The following is a 22,076-nucleotide window of genomic DNA, read 5'->3' on the forward strand; positions in this document are numbered from 1 at the left end:
ACCTAATACGTTGGTCCAATCTATTCGTAAGCTTTTGACTATTATTCTATTACTTACTTGTTAGGTGCTTTGGGGTAAATTCGAAAGCGTGGTACAAAACAAAACTAGAAGCGTTTTCTACCTGTTGTAACATTAAGCTTCACCAGTTTTCTATGTATTTAAGTATTTGTATATTATATATATCGTTGTCTAAGTACCCACAACATAAGTCTGCTTGAGCTTACTGTGGGGCTTAGTTACTGTTAGTCAATTTGTGTAAGAATGTCCTACAATATTAATTTATTTATTACTTATTTATTTAATAATGCAAGAGTGAGATAGCGCCTTATGAATAAAACACTTCCAATATGTCGTTGTTACAATAAGCAAGACCTTAAATTTTAGTAGATATTGATGATGATGATGTAATCCTGGTATCCCTCATTATGGACATAGGACTCGCAGAAGAATTTTCCATTTGTCGCGATCCTGAGCGGCAACTTCCAGCTCTTTCCAGCCGAGTCCAGTTGAGGCAGCCTCCTTCTCAACTGATCGCCTCTATGTGGTACGAGGCCGCCGCGACCGTTTACTGCCAGTCGTTATTTAGTATATATTAGCGATTTTTTAAGTAGATATTAGCGATTTTTGAAATAATCCCGTTGCCAAAATTACCCCAATGCACCTTAGTTATTGTAAGTAGTACGCTTTCTGGTAATGTGAAAATGGCTTCATGTGCACAATCGGTATTTCCCGTAATTATAGTTCATTACATTTGTGCATATTATAGCTCGTACAAATGTAATTGGATCAGAGCACAAAATATGATTTCCTCAATCAACCTCGTGATTGTGATTGCTGGAAAGGAAACTGACATCATGACGGTTACTTTGCATATAATGTAAATCATTGAATAATATTACGTATTACAAAATATTTCATATCACTTTGTTACAGGAAAGTTACTTTATTAAGACAAGCTTGTTTAATGGGGACTCCCTCTGATCGCATAACAACTTTTGTCATATTTTTAATTGTCATAAAACTTTATGCATAAAATTGTAAGTCGTACAAATCTTTAGTCAGAATTATTCCTGAGCATAACTGGGTTTTTGTCATAAATGAGTTACTTATGTCAAAATTTTATAGTCAATTAATTTAATTCCAATAAAATTTTAGGTTAGGTTCGTTAGGCATGCACAAAAAAAGACAACTGCTATGTATGTCATCAAATGTTATGGCTAAAAATGTATGACACAATATAATATGACTTTTCATTTGTATGCGCAATGATGATTATGACACAAATTGTTATGCGTATCAAAGATATGACTTAAACTTGTATGCAACCCAATATGGACCCTCATGATAATATACTAACTTCCGCACTTAATTTCATCCGCGCAGAAGTTATTTGTTATACAAGGCGACAAAGTGTTGTTTGACCCATCGTGCTAATATTGATACACAAGCAAGCGAAAGATATCAAAATTGAACTACAAGTGTAGTGAGTGGCTCAAAAAGTGGCATTTTGAGCGTCGCGAAGATTTCAAGGCACGGGGATTTAACAAACTTTGATGTTGCGAGTGAAATACACCAACCAAAATAGTAACTGTAAAATATTACAAATCAAATTCAAATGAACATAATTAAATCTCTTGTACAATAAAGTGGTTAAATATTCTTTATACCACGACGGTGGCAAAGAAGCATACGGCCCGCCATACATACATTGGTGGCAAACATACAAACATTTAAACTCACAAACATATTGCGTTTACCGAGAATCAAACCTATGTTTTATAGGTAGTGCTTACCTTCTACTGTCCAGTCTACATACTAACAGCCCTATGTGCTATGACGTGTGACTCGATAATGGCAGTCTAAAGGTCTCGCTTGACTGAAGCTTGAGAGCTTTGCCATGTAACACCTTGCCGAATGCCACAAGGGTCGGCTATGGGCCCTTTTTACTATCGAACATGATCAATTTGAGCGATTTGATTTGGGGCGGCCTGTGGTTTATGTACAGTTGTATCCAGGTTTAGAGTGGGCTCATATTTGTGGAATAAGGTTGGCTACTATCATCGTTAAGATGGCGCCAGTATAGATTCTATCTGTCTCTAGTTTGGTTCAAGGGGATTTGGCTTAAGGGTCATGAAATTCCCAAAAAAACAAGATTTGACTACTGACTGACTTAGGATTAGTTTTAAAACCTATGCTGGCGCCATCTGAAAAATACTTCGACCGGCAAACTTCATTAGTTTTAATTTAAATGTTATGGCATTTGATTTGAGTCATTATTATATATATTTGAGAAACCTCAACAAATCGTAAAATCTAAGCTTTTGATGATATTGGAAGCAAAAGAGCTGAATCGCTGAAGGTACTTAAATAATTATCGTAACTTTTTTTTCCATCAGGGTACCCCCTTATTTTGTTACCATTATTATGCTGATAAAATACGCCGTTTTGTAACTTTATCTCAACTACAAGCGGGTGATCAAAAACTTTGATTTTTTTGTTGTATGAAAAATAAGATTTATTTTTTATTTTTTTGTTTAAGTATCTGTTTGTATATATCTATGTGAAATATTTGAACATGTGGTTTTTAAGTTTTGAAGTACAAAAACATTTTTATTTCTATTTTTATATTTTTTCAAAAGTTTGATTTTCTGAATTTCACCTAACAAGATCATAAAAAATGTATTTTTATTTCGGAGAGGTTGCAAGTGCGTTGTCGGATTCAAGATGGGAGTACGCTCTTTGCTTGAAAGTGCTCGATTCTTCCATGTTTTCATGTTACTCATCTAATAATGTATTTCGTACTTCTGTCAGCATGTTGTCAACTTTACATCATTTCGAATGTCGCTCACCAAGATCTTCATCATTTTTATATCATTATTGTATCGTTATTTAATGAAGAAAATACTGAAACGGATTATGAAGTACATTGTTTGATAGGTATTGTACACTTTTATGTTTCTGATTGTTATACTCACAACAATAGCTATTCAGTTATAATACATTATGCAACGAGGGCGGTAAGCGAAATTTTGGATACGAGGGTGTTAATTCCCGAGAGCCGCAGGCTGGAGGGAATTAAAGACCCGAGTTTGAAATATTCTTACCCCCGGAGTTAAAATAATTTTATATAAAAATATGATAAGTGTTGCACAGCCCTAAACAGCAAATGGGGTTTGACTTGAAAGCTGTCAGTCGCTCCAATCCACCAAGAATTATTAATATCATGTCGAAATATAACGAGAAAAAATGAAATATAGGTGTCGGGTTGACCCTCGATCGTGTAGAATATATCCCACTAGTATTATTAACGTGAAAGCTTAAGAAAAAGCCAATATGCAGGGGCCTATTGCATAATATAATACACGCTAATTCTATTTGTGATTTCAATCAAACCAAAGGGTTCGGTTCGACGGGGTTTAGCAAAATTGATAGATGTTGCTACGCCACCAATCATTTATTATGTAATGTAACGTTTCTTATACAGATTCTATGATAAACTAGCGTTACCTAGTTTGCGTCTGGAACAGCGCCATCTATCAGGAAATTGGGACAACAAACTTAACAGTATCTATGTTGCAATTAATCGGAAATAAAAGTTAATGCAAAAGTAACTTATATATCTATATCTGGTAAGTACTTAATCATTTTTGTTGCTAAAATTTAGAACGAATAGAAGTTTTACATACAAAACTTTCGAATAAATGTCATTTAAAATGAAGTTTCATGTAATTCAAGCATGTCGTTTAAAATGAAAGTATATCTTTGATTGTATGTGAGCGGCATTTTGGCGGCGGGTTCATTTGACTCTTAAGAGGTTGTCAATACCTACCTAAAGCGCCTGTCTATTTGTATCGGAGTATATGAGATGGCACTATTACCGATACTATACTGGGTCTGGGCAAGGGAATTAATAATAAAACTATTTAAATAAATAAATAAATTAAACTTTCGTTAGACATGTTCTAAAGTATCACGTGAATATTATGGCTATACTCGCGTGAATTATTCGTCGCTATTGGCGACATGTTTTGAACCCATCGGGGGTCCTTCTTCAGGCTTGTGCTCGCAGGCGTTGGTTGCACTGCGCGCCGCCCGATTCAACGCTCGTTGAACGCGCGCTGATGTCAATTTCCTTAAAAAAATGGGTGACGTTCGCCATCGAATTGCTGCCCAGTTGTTAATAAAAGAGAGGTATGGGCATTGTGAATGTCATCTCGCTTTGTGTGGTAGGGCACAGCCAGTGGATGTCATTCCAGATCTAGAGCAGAGCCCAACTGGGGAAGTACCTCCACCTTACGGAACACCGCAGCCAAATAACACTAGACCCTACTCATAGTGTTGTGTTCCTACCGGTGAGTAAGGTTGCCAGAGCTCAACGAGGGGGAGGGGGGTTTAGGGTTGCCAACGCGCATGTAACTCCTCTGGAGTTGCAGGCGTACATAGGCTACAGAAACTGCTTACCATCAGGCGGGCCGTATGCGTGTTTGCCACCGACGTAGTATAAAACAAAAATTTCATTTAACAGTGACAGCGCCTGAGTCTAGGCCACAGCAGTAACCATCCTAACATCACCTTAAGATTTATCAAGCAGGCGTATTCAAATTTTATCACACCGATCTCTTCGATTTCTTTAACCAAAATGACATTTTTGACACTGGGAAACCAGTATCATACCTGGAACAGATCGAAAAGCTAAAATTCGAATACGCCTGTATGAACACGTCAGAACCCCTAGTGTAAAATTTATTCGATACCTAGCGAAACGTGACGTTCGCTTTTGCGTTAAGTCTCATTTTGTATGCGATTTACAAACAGCGCGCCAAGCGGGGCGTTATGGAAACTAGCGTACGTCACGTTTCGCTATCGAATAAATTTACACTAGGGGTTCTGATTGTTACCCGTCAAAACACTCTTGAACATTTTATTAATTGTTTGACAACTGCAGTTTTTTTTTGAAAAAACCTTTATAGTATTTTTCCTACTCCTCTACTGTTATCTGTCATTTATGCATTCATTAACACGAATATAAGAACATACATAAAAGATTTCAAGAAAAGTCTATATTGTCTATTCCTCATAAAAGCTCTTGTGCTTTTATACGCTATAACGTTACTGCGATTAATGGCTACCAACCTAACAAAACCAAAACGAATACGGTTTTAAACTAAGTCCATTGATGCCAACTTACAAAATATTCATTTGGTTGCATAGTAAAAATAATTACTTCATAAGTCAGAAACACGCATGTGACACCCGTAATATAGCAACACCCATAGACTACGAAGACCGCTTAGCGTTGCTTGTTAGTCTCCGTAGGCTACGGTGGCCAAAATTGAGAAAATACTGTCCAAAAAATTAATTTAGCAAGTAGCAAGTACCAGGGCCTCATAAGTTACGAGGAGGTGTCGCCGACCGGCCGGAAATCTTTTATGTATGTTCTTATATTCGTGTTAATGAATGCATAAATGACAGATAACAGTAGAGGAGTAGGAAAACCAAATAAAAGTAGTCTCAAACCACACATAGCCCAATAAAGGCAATAGGTAAACTGTTTTACAAAGGATTCGTTTGTACAAACAAAACGAACGGTTGCATAGAAATGAACGGAGTTATTTTTCCTAGAACTCACTGCGGGTGGCTTATTTTAACTAGTAGGTACAGCCACGGTCTTTAATTGTTGAGCAATTTAGAGTTTATTTTACATTGGATATTTCATACCATTAGTTAATAACAAACAAATTAGCTTGAACCCTAAATGGACCGACAATGACGACCGGTCTTGCCTAGTGGGTAGTAACTAGTGACCCTGCCTATGAAGCTGATGGTCCCGGTTTCGAGTCCCGGTAACGGCCCGGCCACGACATCGCGCAGTGGCGGCAGCGGCAAGCGGCGACCATAGGTTGGAGCGAGACACAGCGATCCGACCTTTTGTTCCCACATGGCCGCCGCTTGCCGCTGCTGCCGCCGCGCGATGTCGTGGCCGGGCCGTAAGGGTATTAATTTGTGTGATAAACACAGAAATTTGTTTCCGAGTCATGGATGTATTCTATGTATATAAGTATGTATTTATGTATATCGTCGCTTAGTACCCATACTGCAAGCTTTGCTTAGTTAGGGGCTAGGTCGATCTGTGTGTAAGATTGTCCCCAAAAAAAAAAAAAAAAAATGAAGTCCGTGTATCGTCATGGACAAATAAAACAAGAAGCTCGACAATGTTTATACAAAAGCAAAACCAACTAGACCCTACTCATAGTGTTGTGTTCCTGCCGGTGAGTAAGGTTGCCAGAGCTCAACGAGGCGGGGGTTTAGGGTCGGCAACGCGCATGTAACTCCTCTTGAATTGCAGACGTCTATAGGCTACGGAGACTGTTTACCATCAGGCGGGCTGTATGCTTGTTTGCCTAAACCGATGTTACTATCCCGAAATTTGACATATGCGGCAGCAATACAATCGGCAGTAACGTCGCTATACAGTAATGCTGCAGTAATGCTGGAGTAGTCCAAATCTCATCTTGATAGGTAGATGACATGAGCTTTAATACCAAAGTCACAGTTATTATACAGCCAAATAGTAGTTTCAGGTTATATGGAAGCGGTTCGGGCTCATCACGGTGTAGCATGTGGCGATCCTATGCATTCTTAATGTATTAAAGCGGGGCTTTCTGCAAGCGAAACAGAAACACTTTAGTTGGCGGCATCAAATAACTGGTTACCTTCGATAGTGTTGAAAGCCACAACAGACTGGTGGATGGGAGTTGACAGTTTGAGCGCTTGCCGTAAGTCATACGCTTTTAACATTTGTTTTTCATTTTAATGTCTTGGACAACAAATTTCCATTTGTGTTGCAGACGAAACGATGAAGTATACTGACAATCATCGACTAACATGGAAAAGAACTAGCGTTAAGCGTTGTCGTGTGTCTGTCGACGTGCTGTCAGTTAACGCGTTAAGTCACACTATCTGCAGAGAAAAAGTAAATAATGCTATGGAAACAGCCGGGATGAAGCCGTAGTAGGGCCTTCTGTACGCTAATGGCGTCGGACTGTCAAAAGCCAACTACAAGCTGTTGGACTGAGCTAAAAAGAAGCTAAAGGTTGCTGGCGATAATAATAAGCCGTGGCGAATGTCTATGAAAGCTCTGTACACCTGAGTGCATTAAGACAACAACATATTTTTTTTGCTATTTTACAGAAATCTGGAAGACATCGCGTTTTCACGATAAAACCGGTATTATAAGTATGTATGTTGATCGCCTCTTGTGATTCCTTTCGTTGTCTTATATGATATTGAAAGCTATAGTTCGTATCATCCACGACCTATAAAAACATGACAATACGAGTCAAGGCACGCGTTGTCGTGAATAACACGATCTATAATCGCTGTATCTAGTCGCTTGTGCTACCACTCAAGATATGAGCAGCCGGGTGACACCTTGGGGAGCGCGATTGGATTTCCTACTACACGGGGTCTAATGGAACGCGTACCATTTGTGCATAGCTTGTAGACTAACTTTGAATTGAACTCCTGGACGTTTTAACAATAACGCCAATAGGATAGATCTAAAAATACCAAAAAAAAATAAAACTAGTGGCTCTGTGAGCTGTAGACCTCGCGTTAAGCTTAGAAAATGAAAAAGTAAAAATTTCTTAGTTCGTTGAGTCGTTATCACAGTGAACTCACAATAGTTTAGTATTAAATCCTTCATGCAAATTCCCAGGAGATGCCGCTTTATTAGCATCTCATTTTTGGTGACCCGTGCCAGACCTGACATATACTGGGACAGTGACGATTTGATGTCCACCATATTTGGGTCAAACAATATGCTAGCACAAGAAAATAAGCCACATTTCCCAGTGACTTTTCCGTGAGAAATTCAAGTGATTCCCCCTCACTCGTGTTTCTATAACTACGCAATGATTTACCGAGGAGCGATAAATCAACAATGAAATATCGCTAGCAAGTATTTGTTAATTAGATTCCGGATATATACAGGAAATTTGAGTTTTTCCATCCTTTGTTTACTTTTTGGGGTTTCAATATTAAGTACGAAAATTTATTGTAACAAATTTTATAAACTAGAAATGTTTTTTGTCCACGTGTATAGGTACACATCTTACTATTAGTCCATTTTTGGAGGTGAAGAAACTTATTTCTTCATTCATTCATCATGATCATTACTTATCATAAATGAGAAAATTTTATGAAGTGACCATCGGTGGAATCGCGACAAAACATTTAACTTTCTTATAGAAAACATCTTGTAAAATTGCGCAATGCATAAAATCGTTTAGAAATCACTCATCAGCCCTTTTCGAAATTAGATATCCACTACTTTTCAAGTAATTTTTCCTTCTGTAATTACCCTAATACATAGTGGTAGTACCAAATAGTAAGAGGAAATTCTGTGTTAAACAGAATCACATTGGTAAATCAAACTAACGTACAATAGGGAAAAGCTAACTATAAACGCGAACTTAAAACCCTTTGAGGGATATGTTTATCAAAAATGATTGATCATGAACCAAGACCCGCAAATGACTATTATAAAGCCGACATTCAGACTCAATTAAAGTCCACTGTGGTAATATAATGGCTCAATCGTTCGGTTAATGCGCGCTCATTTGACGAGATCGCCCCGCCCGGTATAATTAAAGATGAATTTATTATTGCGCGTAATAGGGGAGTTTTGTCTTTTGTTCGACTTGTAATACGCCCCTAATTCGTTAAGCACTCTTATGAATAATTAAGAGGATTGTCGGGTTGTTAAAATCATCGCTTGTAACACCAGATTTATTTTTAAGTAACATTAAAAAAGTAACAGAACCTTTTTTATTGCGGTTTTTTTGAACAGAAGATTAAGAAGATCTTGAGAATTTATTGAAAATGTTATCAACGTCATTGACGGTCGAAAATCAATCGATTAATTTTTAATCAACATTTTATTTATATAATGGATATATACAGAGGATTACTATAATTGTTTTAAATCTAAAATAGGCCATCGAGGTATACCAAAGATGCTGGCGGCATTTCCTCGTTGTATCGCAATACTGATACGTTGGCGAGGAAGCCAACTCTTCGGTCTCCAGAAGCTTCGCGATTTCTGAAAACAACTTGTGCGCGCTGGGATTCCGTGGACCTAGAGTTTCAACGTCAAATGGTACAAAATGGTTAATATTTAATTGCTCATGACACTATATGTGTATTCATATTCATATACCTAGTTGGGTGAAAAGGAAGGAATCCCACCAAAGACTGCCAAAACTTAACTTCGTAACTGTGTTCTAGTTCCCTTCCGATCTTATCATTGACAAAAAACCACTGGTAAACTTAATATAAAATGGTATTTCTCTCATAAAAACTAGTGCGAGCCAGGATTCGATTCCACTACCTCCGTATGCCACGCAACCAGCGCAGCGCTTTTTCTCAAATTAGCGTCATAGCGTACAAGTCTGAGTACAACTAATCTTAGTACCAAACCATGAGATTTTTTAGAAAGTGTGATGCTTTTTGAGACGAGCGTCAATGAGGACGTATGCTATTACGAGCCAGGCAATCCTGGTTCGCAAATCACGATTTTTTATTATTAAGATTAGATAAGTACCGAATATCCCTGTTAAGCCAATACCTTTATTACATAAAAGAATCTTTCAAATAAACCCATCAAAGGTTTAGCAACTCCTATCTCTTAAATGAATTACCGTCAGAGAACAAAGCCTTGTGATTGTCACCGTCCATTTTAATTTTAATACGTCTTAGGAACGCCGGTCTAATTACGCGCTCGAGATTTTCCCTATTAAAAACCTCATTTGAGCGTTCTTGCATTTTTTATTTTGCAAAGTTCCTTTTAGGCAGTGACCTGTTGTTTTAAATGAAGCTACCACGTGGCAACGCGCCTGCTACATTTTGGAAGGAGTTTAGGCGTTTTTATTGTAATAACAGGTTATGAATTTGATCTGGATTTGTTATGGGTATGAGTATGAGTGTCAAAAGTGACGTTTCTGGTTGAAGAACTGGTTGGTTGAACTTTGACCGTTCAAGTGGAATACGTCATTTTTCAGTAGTTGGAATTTTATTTTATATTAATTAGTCGAATTTCAAATTTAAATAACGTAATCAACCACGAGCCGACGGCCTGCCTCTTGAAGGGATAAAAGGGTAGCTTTGTCTGCGTAGAAAGATGTCTGTAACGAGGACTATACGATGTCCTTTCACGAAACTCAAACTATCCCCATTTTCATCATCATCAACCCGAAATTTCATCTGAAGCGGTTTAAGGCCCAGTAGGTTCGTATTTTTCTCTCCTCTTACTGAGTCTAAGCGTGAGCAAAATGGATGTACGTGATCAGGACCGCGGATATCATATTTTTGAATTTTAATTTGTTGTAAGTTTTAACAAAAAAAAAAAGATAAGTTCCCTTAGAAATAAGATTGCGCATTTTTAGAAGCAATTTTCATATTTTTAGCTTTTGTGCATAAATTCTTCAAAGTGCGTTTTAGACTTATGTTCATGATTCTTTTCTATCGAACGAAAGCAAAAAAATGTGGATTCGAATCAATGAAGTCATTCGAGAAAATCCTCAAGAACGGTAATTACATTTTTGGCAACCGTATTGTAATCTGAAAAAGCAGTACAGCACCTTACGTGTGAAGAGTTAATAATATACAGGCCGATAGGTTACTTTATAATTATAATACAGTTGGCAACACAGTTTTCTGTTGCGTCACCTGTCTCAGTGTAGTATTCGGCAGATCCACATGGATCCGCCAAAATACCACACTTCTCGGCCAGAAATCTGCGTTTGCGATGGTCTCCAGCAGTGACCGCGGCACGCGCACCACAAACGAGCTAAAGTAGACTTCCGGCCCGATTCGAAGATCAATTAAGACACGTTTAAGATCTTACAAAGATGTTTAAAAGATCGATAACTAAACGACATGTCAAAATTGACGTTTATTTCGATTCCGCTGTGATCCCAGTAAGATCTATCTAAGATGTTTCTAACGTCAAAGTGACATTGGTGGGAATCGAGCTGCTTCTGTCAATTATACGATATACAAACCTGCTCTCCGTCAAGTGCAATAACTAATTTTACAGTACATATGGTGCTACTTGGTAATTCGCAACTCGTGTCGATTTAAAACACTCCCTTCGGTCGTGTTTTAATATATCGCCACTCGTTTCGAATCTCCTATTTTTCGCATTTGTATCGTAATTGTATGAGAATATGGTAAAAATTAAATTATATTTTAATATGAGTTATTGCACTTTACGTTATGAAGGCAGAAACTATATCTAAATGAGAACATATCTAAACCAGCGGTAGCATGGTTCCATTTTTATCACCTGTTTCTTTGCCCGTCACTTTCGCGCTTACATACTTGTTAGAACGTGACAGACAATGTGACAAATGGTAAAGAGCCGACCATCTTAGCCCTACAGAACTCGGGCATCGCAGAATCGGGCCGATAATGGCGCGATCGCAACTTAAACCACCCTCAGCACGTAACGGGTTTTCTTGCGAACATTTTCCACTACATCGTCTGCCGTGGTGAAAATAAAACTTTTATCGAATTTGTTCTGCAGTTTGTGTAAAAAACAAACTATGAAGTAATTCGCCGAATGGTTTTATTGCCATTGTTTATTCAATTAAAAATAGCGCTTTGAAAAGCCATCAGTTAAAAATATTTTTTTTTTTAGTTTTTGGTATCCATAGAAATGATTCAATTTAGCTGTTGAAACGTATCAATTCTCAAATCTGCGAACGAGTTGACATTTTAAAAACACAGTCAATTCGTAATTTTTTGTCGTTTCGATTTTTATCTTGATGCTCAATCGGATCTGCTATTTTGACAACAATTGAGCTGAGTTTAGGTAATTTTCGCATTCTATTCATCTCTGTTATAGGTACTTGTCGTTAAACATGAGTTTGTCTCTCGGCCCGACTCGATGAATGAGATACGATGACGATAAGTTCTCATTTAGATATCGTTTGTATGTTGTATAATTTACAGAAACAGCTCTATCCGGGCAACCAATGTCACTTTGACGTTAGAAATATCGTAGGGTATAAATTGGGATCAGAGCGAAATCGAAATAAACGTCAATTTTGACATGTCGTTCAGTTATCGATCTTTTAAAGATCTTTCAAAGAACTTAAACGTGTCTTAATCATTCTTCGATTCGGGCCGTCTTTCTTTACCGGTGAGTGGCAGCTCGTTAAGACGTGCACATTTCTCGCTTGCCCGGGTGCGACTAAAGGCAACTTACATTAGAGTCATCGTCGAAAAGTTGCCCTCCGTTGAAAGAAAGCAAAAGAAGGAGTTGCTGAAAGAGCTCAGGTGTCATGAGGATACACCTTTTTTATGATATAAGAAACAAAGACACGAATCGCCTTGTTAGCAATTACCATCGCCCATGGATACCTGCAACAAAGGGGTTGCAAGTACGTTGCCGGCATTTTAGATGGGGGTACGCTCTTCTCTTGAAGGTTTGAAGGTCGTATTTTATCGAAAATATCGCAAGCGATAGTTTATAACACAATTGAAATGTGCAAGGCAGGAAGTTTTCTTGTTAAGCACTAAAACTCGTAGAGAATGCCATGAGCCATTAAGTCCGCTTTTTGCACTTCGGTTTTTTATATTTGATAATATCATAGGTTATTTTTACCGTTTTCAATATTTATATATTATTATTATTTATTCATTCAGGTAATTACAACAAAATACTAAACTTAAATACAAAAGTATCGTTAAATCAGTAAGGTTTGTCTTCGTCCGCAGTAAATTTTTAACAACAATAAAATATCTTATAAAATCACACATAACAATCTGTTCATAACTGTCGTGGTCAACGCGTCATCAAAACACATTTTTCCAAATTACCTACCCACGTCACGTTTGTATAACGCTGGCTACCCTACCCTAAAAGTTGACATACCCCTTCGCCGAAAGCTTTTAAGAGATAAGCCGAGTCAATTTATTGTTGCCTTTACCCGGTTGGCCGGGCAAGAACGTCCGCGGGCATAAATTGTGTTGTGGATATTGACTGACCTGGATGTTGGGTCAATCTCTAATCGCTAAATGGGTTAAAAAAACCGTTAAAAAACATTCATCGGAGCATGTAGAAACATGCAGTGGGGGGAGGGGTGCGGGCAGTTATCTCTGCATCTAACTGTATAATGGAGGATTTCGTACCTTTCCTAGAAAAGTGAAATCAATCAACATAGTAACAAGAGTTATTCAGATTCTAATAACAGCTTATGAATTGGATCTGGGTTTGTTAGTGACATTTCGTCAACCATTATATTTGACACTGACAGGTCGTATCCATAGTTAGTTATGCTGGGCATTTTCCGCAAATCGACAACCATTGTGCCTACTAAGGCGAGGTAGCGCTACTCTAGTCACCACAGCTCCTTCATGAAACTCAGCAGTATCTTGAGGTTGCTAACTGCTTTCTTTAGTGTGCACTTCCCGAGGTATTTGTTCCTGTATACTTCTACATTTTTACAGTCTAAGAGAATATGTTTCGCTGTTTCCTCTTCTTCCACGCTCTGCACAAGGGGCTGTCTGTTTGTATATTATATAGGTGTTTGTTTAGTGTGTTATGTCATGTAATTAATCCTACTGTTTTGCGTAGTTGGTATCTGGGTGTATTCAGTAATGTTTTGATGAATTTGTAGTTTTGTGCCGCTATAATTTTGGCTCCATAGACAGAATGTCACTTTTGACACTCACAGATCGGTATCTGTAACAAATCCAGATCAAATTCATAATGTTTCGGCCCGATTCGAAGAATGAGATACGATAACGATAAGTTCTGTTGGGCTAAGATGGTCGGCTCTTTATCATTTGACACCATGCCTGTCACGTTCTAACAAGTATGTAAGCCTGAAAGTGACGGGCATAGTGACAAGTGATAGAAATGGAACCATGCTGCCACAGCTGGTTTAGATAAGTTCTCATTTAGATATCGTTTGTATGTCGTATAATTGACAGAAGCAGCTCAATTCGGGCAACCAATGTCACTTTGAAGTTAGAAATATCGTAGATAGATCTTACTGGGATCACAGCGGAATCGAAATAAACGTCAATTTTGACATGTCGTTTAGTTATCGATCTTTCCTAGATCTTAAACGTGTCTTAATCATTCTTCGACTCGGGCCGTTTGTTGCCAACGAGTACCGAGCGTCGTTCGGGGTGAGGGCGCGCGGGGTAGGGACGAACCCACCAAGCAGAGATCCGAATGCGAGGCATAACGAACGGACGTTATTTTGCTAATATATATTTTCTTTTCTCTAATATTCCAAATATTTAAGACTGTGTTTTGCTCTATATTTCCTAAATAAAAGTATAGTGCATTTTCATTCGACCATTTTTAGGGTTCCGTACCTCGAAAGGAAAAAAACGGAACCCTTATAGGATCACTTTGTTGTCCGTCCGTCTGTCTGTCTACTGCTCCTTGGAGGTGTGAAAAAATCAAACTTCTAAACTAACAGCCGAGAAACTAAGATACAGCCGTTTATACCGCAAATTTCAGCAAAGGACAATGGGCACTTTTGTATGGGGAGTGTCCCATGGATGTATACTGTTGAGACATATGTCGTTTTAAAGCTCTTAATCGTAGTATTATTTTAATGTATGGCACCAACCTTGGACCACTTGCAGGGACCGAGCTATATAAAAAAAGAAGTTGCGCATATAAGCAGTTATATTTCCTTATACGCGGGATATAAAAAGTTTTAGCGTATTTTATTCGAAAGAATATAAAAAATGCTTTATGTTTTTTGTATCAACACCAATGATAAAGTATTTAAAGGGACACAATGTACAGTTTTAAAAAATCGTCATTCTAAAAATTACTTGATACACAGCGAAATAAGAGTGTATACAAATGCCATGTATATCATGTGAAAAGTATTTTTATAAGCTATTTTTCGTATAATATAACTGGGGTCAAATCGTTGCAGGGACCAAAATAAAACCATTTAATGAGTTAATTAATTGTAGTTAATTACGCCTTAACTTTTCTACTCAACGCCAGATGTCGCTCTAAAGCAAAATTCTACTTGACGTAAAACATTTATACATAGCGGTAATCTCGTCAGTCTTACTCCATCATTTTAAAAAGTATAGACTAGTTTATGGATTTCTAAAGTTATGTCAAGATGACTCTGAATGTAATATTGTCAACAATAATTGTCAAAACACGCAATTTAAAATATTCAACATTGTAATTACAAAATAGTATATTTCTAATACGCTATAATTTTCTCCAATCGAAAGGCACTCCATTCCATTGATCTCAGAGAGTATGCTCCTTGATGATCTTCACTATTCATGGGGTAGGTAAGATAAAAGTATTATTTTTTCTCGTATAGCTGCTATATAGCGTTCGACTCCATGGAAAATAAAGGCTCCAAATTATATAAAAAATATAGCATATATACAAAGTGCAATTTAGATAGTATTCCAGAAAAAAATGCGCCAATGTAAATGCTGAAAAGTTTCCTATCGTATTGTCGAACAAATTCATATCTACTTCTGATCTACGCGACCTTAGAAGTTTGGATTGTCCTACCTAATCATTTTACATTTTATTGTTTTCAGAACAAGAATTATTTTACTTCCCACTGTCTATGTAAGGGGACTTAGAGCGGATTCATACTTTACTATACGTGTCGTGTCGAATGATAGTCCCTATGTCAGTTTCTCCAATTCTATTTTGCGTAGGATAAGTTAAAAAAATAATTAAAAATATGTGTTACCGTATTTTTATTCGGGAAATGTTACCTATATTTCTAAGTTAATGATTGTACTATACTTCCAAAAATATGTCTGACAAACATTTTACATGAAAGCCATTTTTCCATGTAAAAATGAACTGTTATTGGGACCATCTTCTGAATTTATGATAATTTATTCATATTTTAATGTACTCGGGTAATATTGCAGACATTATATCAGCACCAAATAAATGCTGTGAACCAGATATAATAATATATTAAGTGGCGAATAACGTTTCCAAATCGCATTTTCTTTTGACATATTTTTCTTTTTTTTTGCTCTTTTTTTCACGACCGGTTTGCCCTAGTAAGTCGATGATCCTGGGTTTGAATCCCGGTAAGAGCATTTATTTGTGTGATGAGCACAGATAGTTCCTGAGTCATGGATGTTTTCTATGTATTTAAGTATTTGTATATTATATATTATTATGTCGTTGTATGAGTACCCACAAAACAAGCCTTCTCGGCTTGCCGTGGGACTCAGTCAATTTGTGTAAGAATGTCCCTATAATATTTATTTATTGTTATTATTATTGTATGTCCGGTAACAGAACTCCCCAGGAGCACTCGGGTGTGTAAGGTCGCTACTCCCCAACTTATTATAATTGTTATTACTTTCAGCATTTTTAAGTTGTTCATCGGACACTGAGGCCATTGAAGTTTCAAGCTGGCGGCATCAAAATGGAGTACTAGGTACTGTTTCAAATAAATGGGTGGTAAGTAAGTACATTTGGTGAAGTGGAACTGCTGATGTTGATCAGAAACGGAACTCTTCCACGCGCGTGATTTGTCTTCTTTGTTAAGTTTGTAGCGAGTAAGTTTCAAGTACCAAGGTTTTTAGGAACCTTTGTGTCAAGGTAAAGGTCTGACGATGGGTTCCATGAGGAAGCGAGGGAACACCTCAAATCTTATAGGCATATAGTCATTTTGGATTTTCATCAATACCTTAAGCTTTTTCATTCCCACTAGTGGCATTTAATGAAGTGGAACTACTGATGTTGACCAAAACGGAACTATTGAACGCGCGAGATTTTTCTTCTTTGTTTTTTTTATGATATAAGAGGCAAACGAGCAGACGTCACACCTGATGGTAAGCGATTACCGCCGCCCATGGACACCTGCTAAACCATAGGGGTTGTAAGTTTGGTGCTGGCCTTTAAGATTGGAATACGCTGTTTTCTTAAAGTTTTAAATGTCGTATTGGTCCGGAAATACCGCAGGCGACAGATCATTTCATAGTTTAGCTGTATGAGGCAGGTAGTTTCTAGAGAAATGCACAGTTGAGGACTGCCAACCATCTAAGTGGTGAAAATAAAAATGTTGTAGCGTAGAGCGATGACGAAAAGAGGCGGCAAGGATTAATCCGAGCAATTCGATGGAACACTCGCCGTAATAGATTTGTCCTGATAAGTTTGTAGAAAGTAAGGTTGTTAAGAAACATCTGTGTCTAGATCCAGGTCTGATAGATACCTCAAACCTTATAGAAATACATATAGTTTTTTTTGGATTTACATCAATAACTTTGGGCGTTTTATTAAAAAAAAGCTACATTTAATCAAGTGGAACTGCTGAAGTGTTCCAGAACGGAACTTTTCAACGCACACGTTTTGTATTCTTTATTAAGCTTGTAGTGAGTAAGGTTCTTAAGGTGTACTTAATACATCGATGTCCAGTTCTGATGATGGGTTTCATGAAGAATCGAGGGAATTCCTAAAATCTTTTAGGCATACATGTAATAATTTCTGGGATTTTATTCACATATCAAGCATTATTATTAAAAAAGTGTCATTTGACTAAAAGTAACAGCTGATGTTGACCAGAATGGAACTCGCCAACTCGCGCGCGATTTGTTTTATTAGTTAAGTTTGTAGCAAGTAAGTTTTAAGTATTAAGGTTTTTAGGAACATTTGTGTCAAGGTAAAGGTCTGATGATGGGTCCCATGAAGAATCGAGGGAATTTCTTAAATGCTATAGGCATATATGTAGTACTTATTGGATTTTCATCAACATATTATCAACTTTTATTCACAAAAGTGACATTTGATGATGTGGAACTACTGATGTTGACCAGAACGGAACTCCAACGCGTGCAATTTTTCTTCGTTAAGTTTGTACCAAGTAAGGTTCTTAAGAAACATTTTTGTCAAAGTACAGTTCTGATGATGGGTTTCATGAAGAATCGAGGGAATTCCTAAAATCTTATAGGCATACATGTAATAATTTCTGGGATTTTATTTACATATCAAGCATTATTATTAAAAAATTGTCATTTGACTAAGTGTAACAGCTGATGTTGACCAGAATGGAACTCGCCAACTCGCGCGCGATTTGTTTTATTAGTTAAGTTTGTAGCAAGTAAGTTTTAAGTACTAAGGTTTTTAGGAACATTCGTGTCAAGGTAAAGGTCTGATGATGGGTCCCATGAAGAATCGAGGGAATTTCTTAAATGTTATAGGTATATATATAGTACTTATTGGATTTTCATCAACATATTATCAAGTTTTATTCACAAAAGTGACATTTGATGATGTGGAACTACTGATGTTGACCAAAACGGAACTCCAACGCGCGCAATTTTTCTTCGTTGTTAAGTTTGAAGCGAGTAAGGTTCTCAAGAAACATTTTTGTCGAAGTACAGTTCTGATGACGTGTTTCATGAGAAAGCGACGGAACTCCTCATTCTCCTCAATTTTTATAGGTATATAGTAATTTTGGATTTTCATCAATATCTTTAGCTTTTTTTATTCACATTAGTGGCATTTGATGAAGTGGAACTAGTGATGTTGACTAAAACGGAACTCTTCAACGCGTGAGATTTTATTCTTTTTTTGTTTGTTGTGATATAAGAGGCAAACTAGCAGACGAATCAACTGATGGTAAGCAATTACCGCTGGCCATGGACATCTGTTACACCATAGGGATTGTAAGTGCGGTGCCGGCATTTAAGATAGGAATACGCTCTTTCCTTAAAGTTTTAAAGATCGTATTGGGCCGGAAATACCGCATGCGACAGATCATTTCATAGTTTAGCTGTATGAGGCAGGAAGTTTCTAGAGAAATGCACAGTTGAGGATTGCCAACCATCTAAGTGGTGAAGATATAAATGATGTAGCGTAAAGCGGTGACGGAAAGAGGCGGCAGAGATTAATCCGAACAATTCCTCGGAACTTTTAAGTTTGTAGAAAGTAAGGTTCTTAAGAAATATCTGTACTAGACACCAGTGTCTAGTGTCTAGGTCTGATGATGGACACCTCAAACCTTATAGAAATACATATAGTTTTTTTTTTCATCAATATCTCTAGGTGTTTTATTTAAAAAAAGTTATATTTGATCAAGTGGAACTGCTGATGTTGTCCAGAACGGAACTTTTCAACGCACGCGTTTTGTATTCTTTATTAAGCTTGTAGCGAGTAACGTTCTTAAGGTGTATTTATATCAATGTTCAGTTCTGATGATGGGTTTCATAAATAATCGAGGGAATTCCTGACATCTTATAATTTCTGGATTTTTATTTACATATCAAGCATTTTTATTAAAATGTGACATTTGACGAAATGCAACAGCTGATGCTGGCCAAAATGGAACTCGCCAATTCGCGCGCGATATGTTTTATTTGTTTATTTTGTAGCAAGTAAAGTTCTTGAAGACATTTGTGTCATAAGGTCTAGTTCTGAGGATGGGTTCCATGAGAAATCGAAGAAATTCCTCAAATCTTATAGGCATACAATACATACAGTAATGTTTGGATTCTCGTCAACATATCAAGCATTTTTATTTAAACAAGTTAGTGATATTGACCAGAAGGGAACTCTTCAACGCGCGCGATTCTTATTCTTTGTTAAGTTTGTAGCAAGCTAGGTTCTTAGGAAACATTTGTGTCAAGGTCCAGTTCTGATGATGGATTCAATGAGGAATTGAGGATTTTAAATCGAATTGAATTCACAATTAGGAGGATTTTCGTCAACATATCAAGTTTTTTTTTATTTGAACAAGTAACATTTGATGAAGTGAAACTGCTGATATTACTGAAACTATGCTGATACTGCTGAAATGGAACTCTTCAACGACAAGTATTTTACCTTAGGCGTTTTTTTATTTTATTTCGTTTATAGCATGTAAGGCTTTTAAGGAACATTTGTGTCAAGGTCCAGTTCTGATGATAGGTTCTACGAGAAACTGAAGGAGCTTCTCATATTGTATAGGATAGGCATACATATAGTCATTTTAGGATTTTCATCAATATTACAAGCATTTTTACTCAATAAAGTGACATTTGTTGAAGTAGAATTGCTGATGAAGAACGGAATACCTCAACGACTTCCAGATTCTTTATTTTTATTACTCTTCTTTCTTTTTCATTATTCTTAGAACAGGTATTTCTACGAAGTGAACCGAACTGCTACTATTAAAAGTAGGTAGGTAGGTAGGTTAAATAGGTTAAAACTGTAAGGATTATTATGTATAAGTAGTTTCTTTTAATTAAACATAGGTAAGTAATTCTATTTAAGTAATTTTATTTATTCATCTTTAAAAAAACATCAATCGACTCTTATCTGTCACTAGTTCCAGTTTCAGAGTATAAAATCCGGGTACACAGCCACGGCTAGCCGGGTAGCCAGACAGTTCGAATACGGACAAGTTATTGTGAATAAAAAATCTTATCGTCTTGCAAAAGTTAATGTCATAAATGTATAGGTTTCGAATACATGAATATAAAGTGAAAATGCTGGTAAAAGTATTAGTTTTTATCATTAACCATTTTATATCCCAACAAAACTGTTACCCTTACAAAAATAAAATGCTTTCATTACCTAATGTAGGTTACGTTAGGTAATAAATAAATAAATATGTAGGGACAATCTTACACAGATTGGCCCCAAACTAATCAAAGCTTGTACTATGGGTACTAGGCGACGTTAAACATACTTATTTAGACAAATATATATTTACGTATATACATAGAAAACACGCAAGCCTTAGGAACAAATATCTGTATTCATCACACAAAGAAATGCCCTTACGCGATTCAAACTCGGGACCATCGGCTTCATAGGCAGGGTCACTACCCACCAAACAAACCGGTCGGCAAAAGGTAAAGATAATTAGGTAAAGACAATGAATAATTAAACGTATTATAAATTGACACCAATATCCATCAAATAGTATAACTAGGGTAAAGGCACCTATTACCGTGGTAGTTAAGGAACTTTTCAAAAGAGATCCAAAAATTAAGGGTATCAATGCTGTCTAACAGCCAGGAATTATTTTTTTTCATCAGAGCATTTAATGAACTTTCCGTTTCACACGTTTTTGGATTCATTTTGGGTTATTATATGTATTAAAATATTTTTTGAAGCCAAAATGACCAAATCTTCTATTACCGTGGCAAGGGACAGGCTGTGATTCTATTATCGCGAATTGAGTTTTCATTACCGAGGGTACAATTGGCATGATTTTTCTGCACTCGTTAACAGAAACCAAACTAAAAATTCGAAATCTAATACCGAGGGTTAAAACAATAATAACGACGTGGGTTCTGTATATTATTTTTGTGTCATTAAGTTTAATAATGACACAAAAATAAAAAATAAAACTATAGGAGTATGTTTAAAAATAAGAGACATATTCGAAGAGATTATAATTACACTTTGGCACAATCAAATACTATTAAATAGTTAACTTACCAAGTACCCACGAGTACCTGTATAACAAGTTATAAGTTGAATGTTTTACATGTAAAATAACAAAAATTATTGTTAGTAAAGTTTTACTAAGGACGTATATGACAAATAGGCCTGCCTGTTATTAAATAAAGTAATTTTTAAATGCTATAAAGATTGATAAGAGTTTGTCTTACTGCACAAAAAAAACAAGTAAGTAACATTTTCTCATAAGGCACAGCGTAAATTATAGTCGAAATTTTATAAGCTGGACGTTTACCACCTGAGTGAAAGTTTACCACAGTTAAATGGTAAACGTCCACATTATAAAATTTCGACTATATATAAAAACATGAAAATTTTTAATTCTAATATTTTTGATAAGGTAATTAAGTTAAATAAAGTCTCTCACATATTATGTGTTATAATTTACCCGTTTATAACTAACAAATCACAGTACTTTTCTTATTGCTGATTCTTATAGCTAAAAAAAATCATGTCTGAGATTTTGGACTACTGTATAAATAAAATTATATATAAAAAAAATCTAATCGGAATTGTCCGGCAGTTGGGTACCCTTCCTTGTCTGTCAGAGTAATAATTGAATCAGAAAACAGAAGAATTTAAA

This window comes from Cydia pomonella, unplaced genomic scaffold, assembly GCF_033807575.1.
Source record: "Cydia pomonella isolate Wapato2018A unplaced genomic scaffold, ilCydPomo1 PGA_scaffold_159, whole genome shotgun sequence".
NCBI lineage: Eukaryota > Metazoa > Arthropoda > Insecta > Lepidoptera > Tortricidae > Cydia > Cydia pomonella.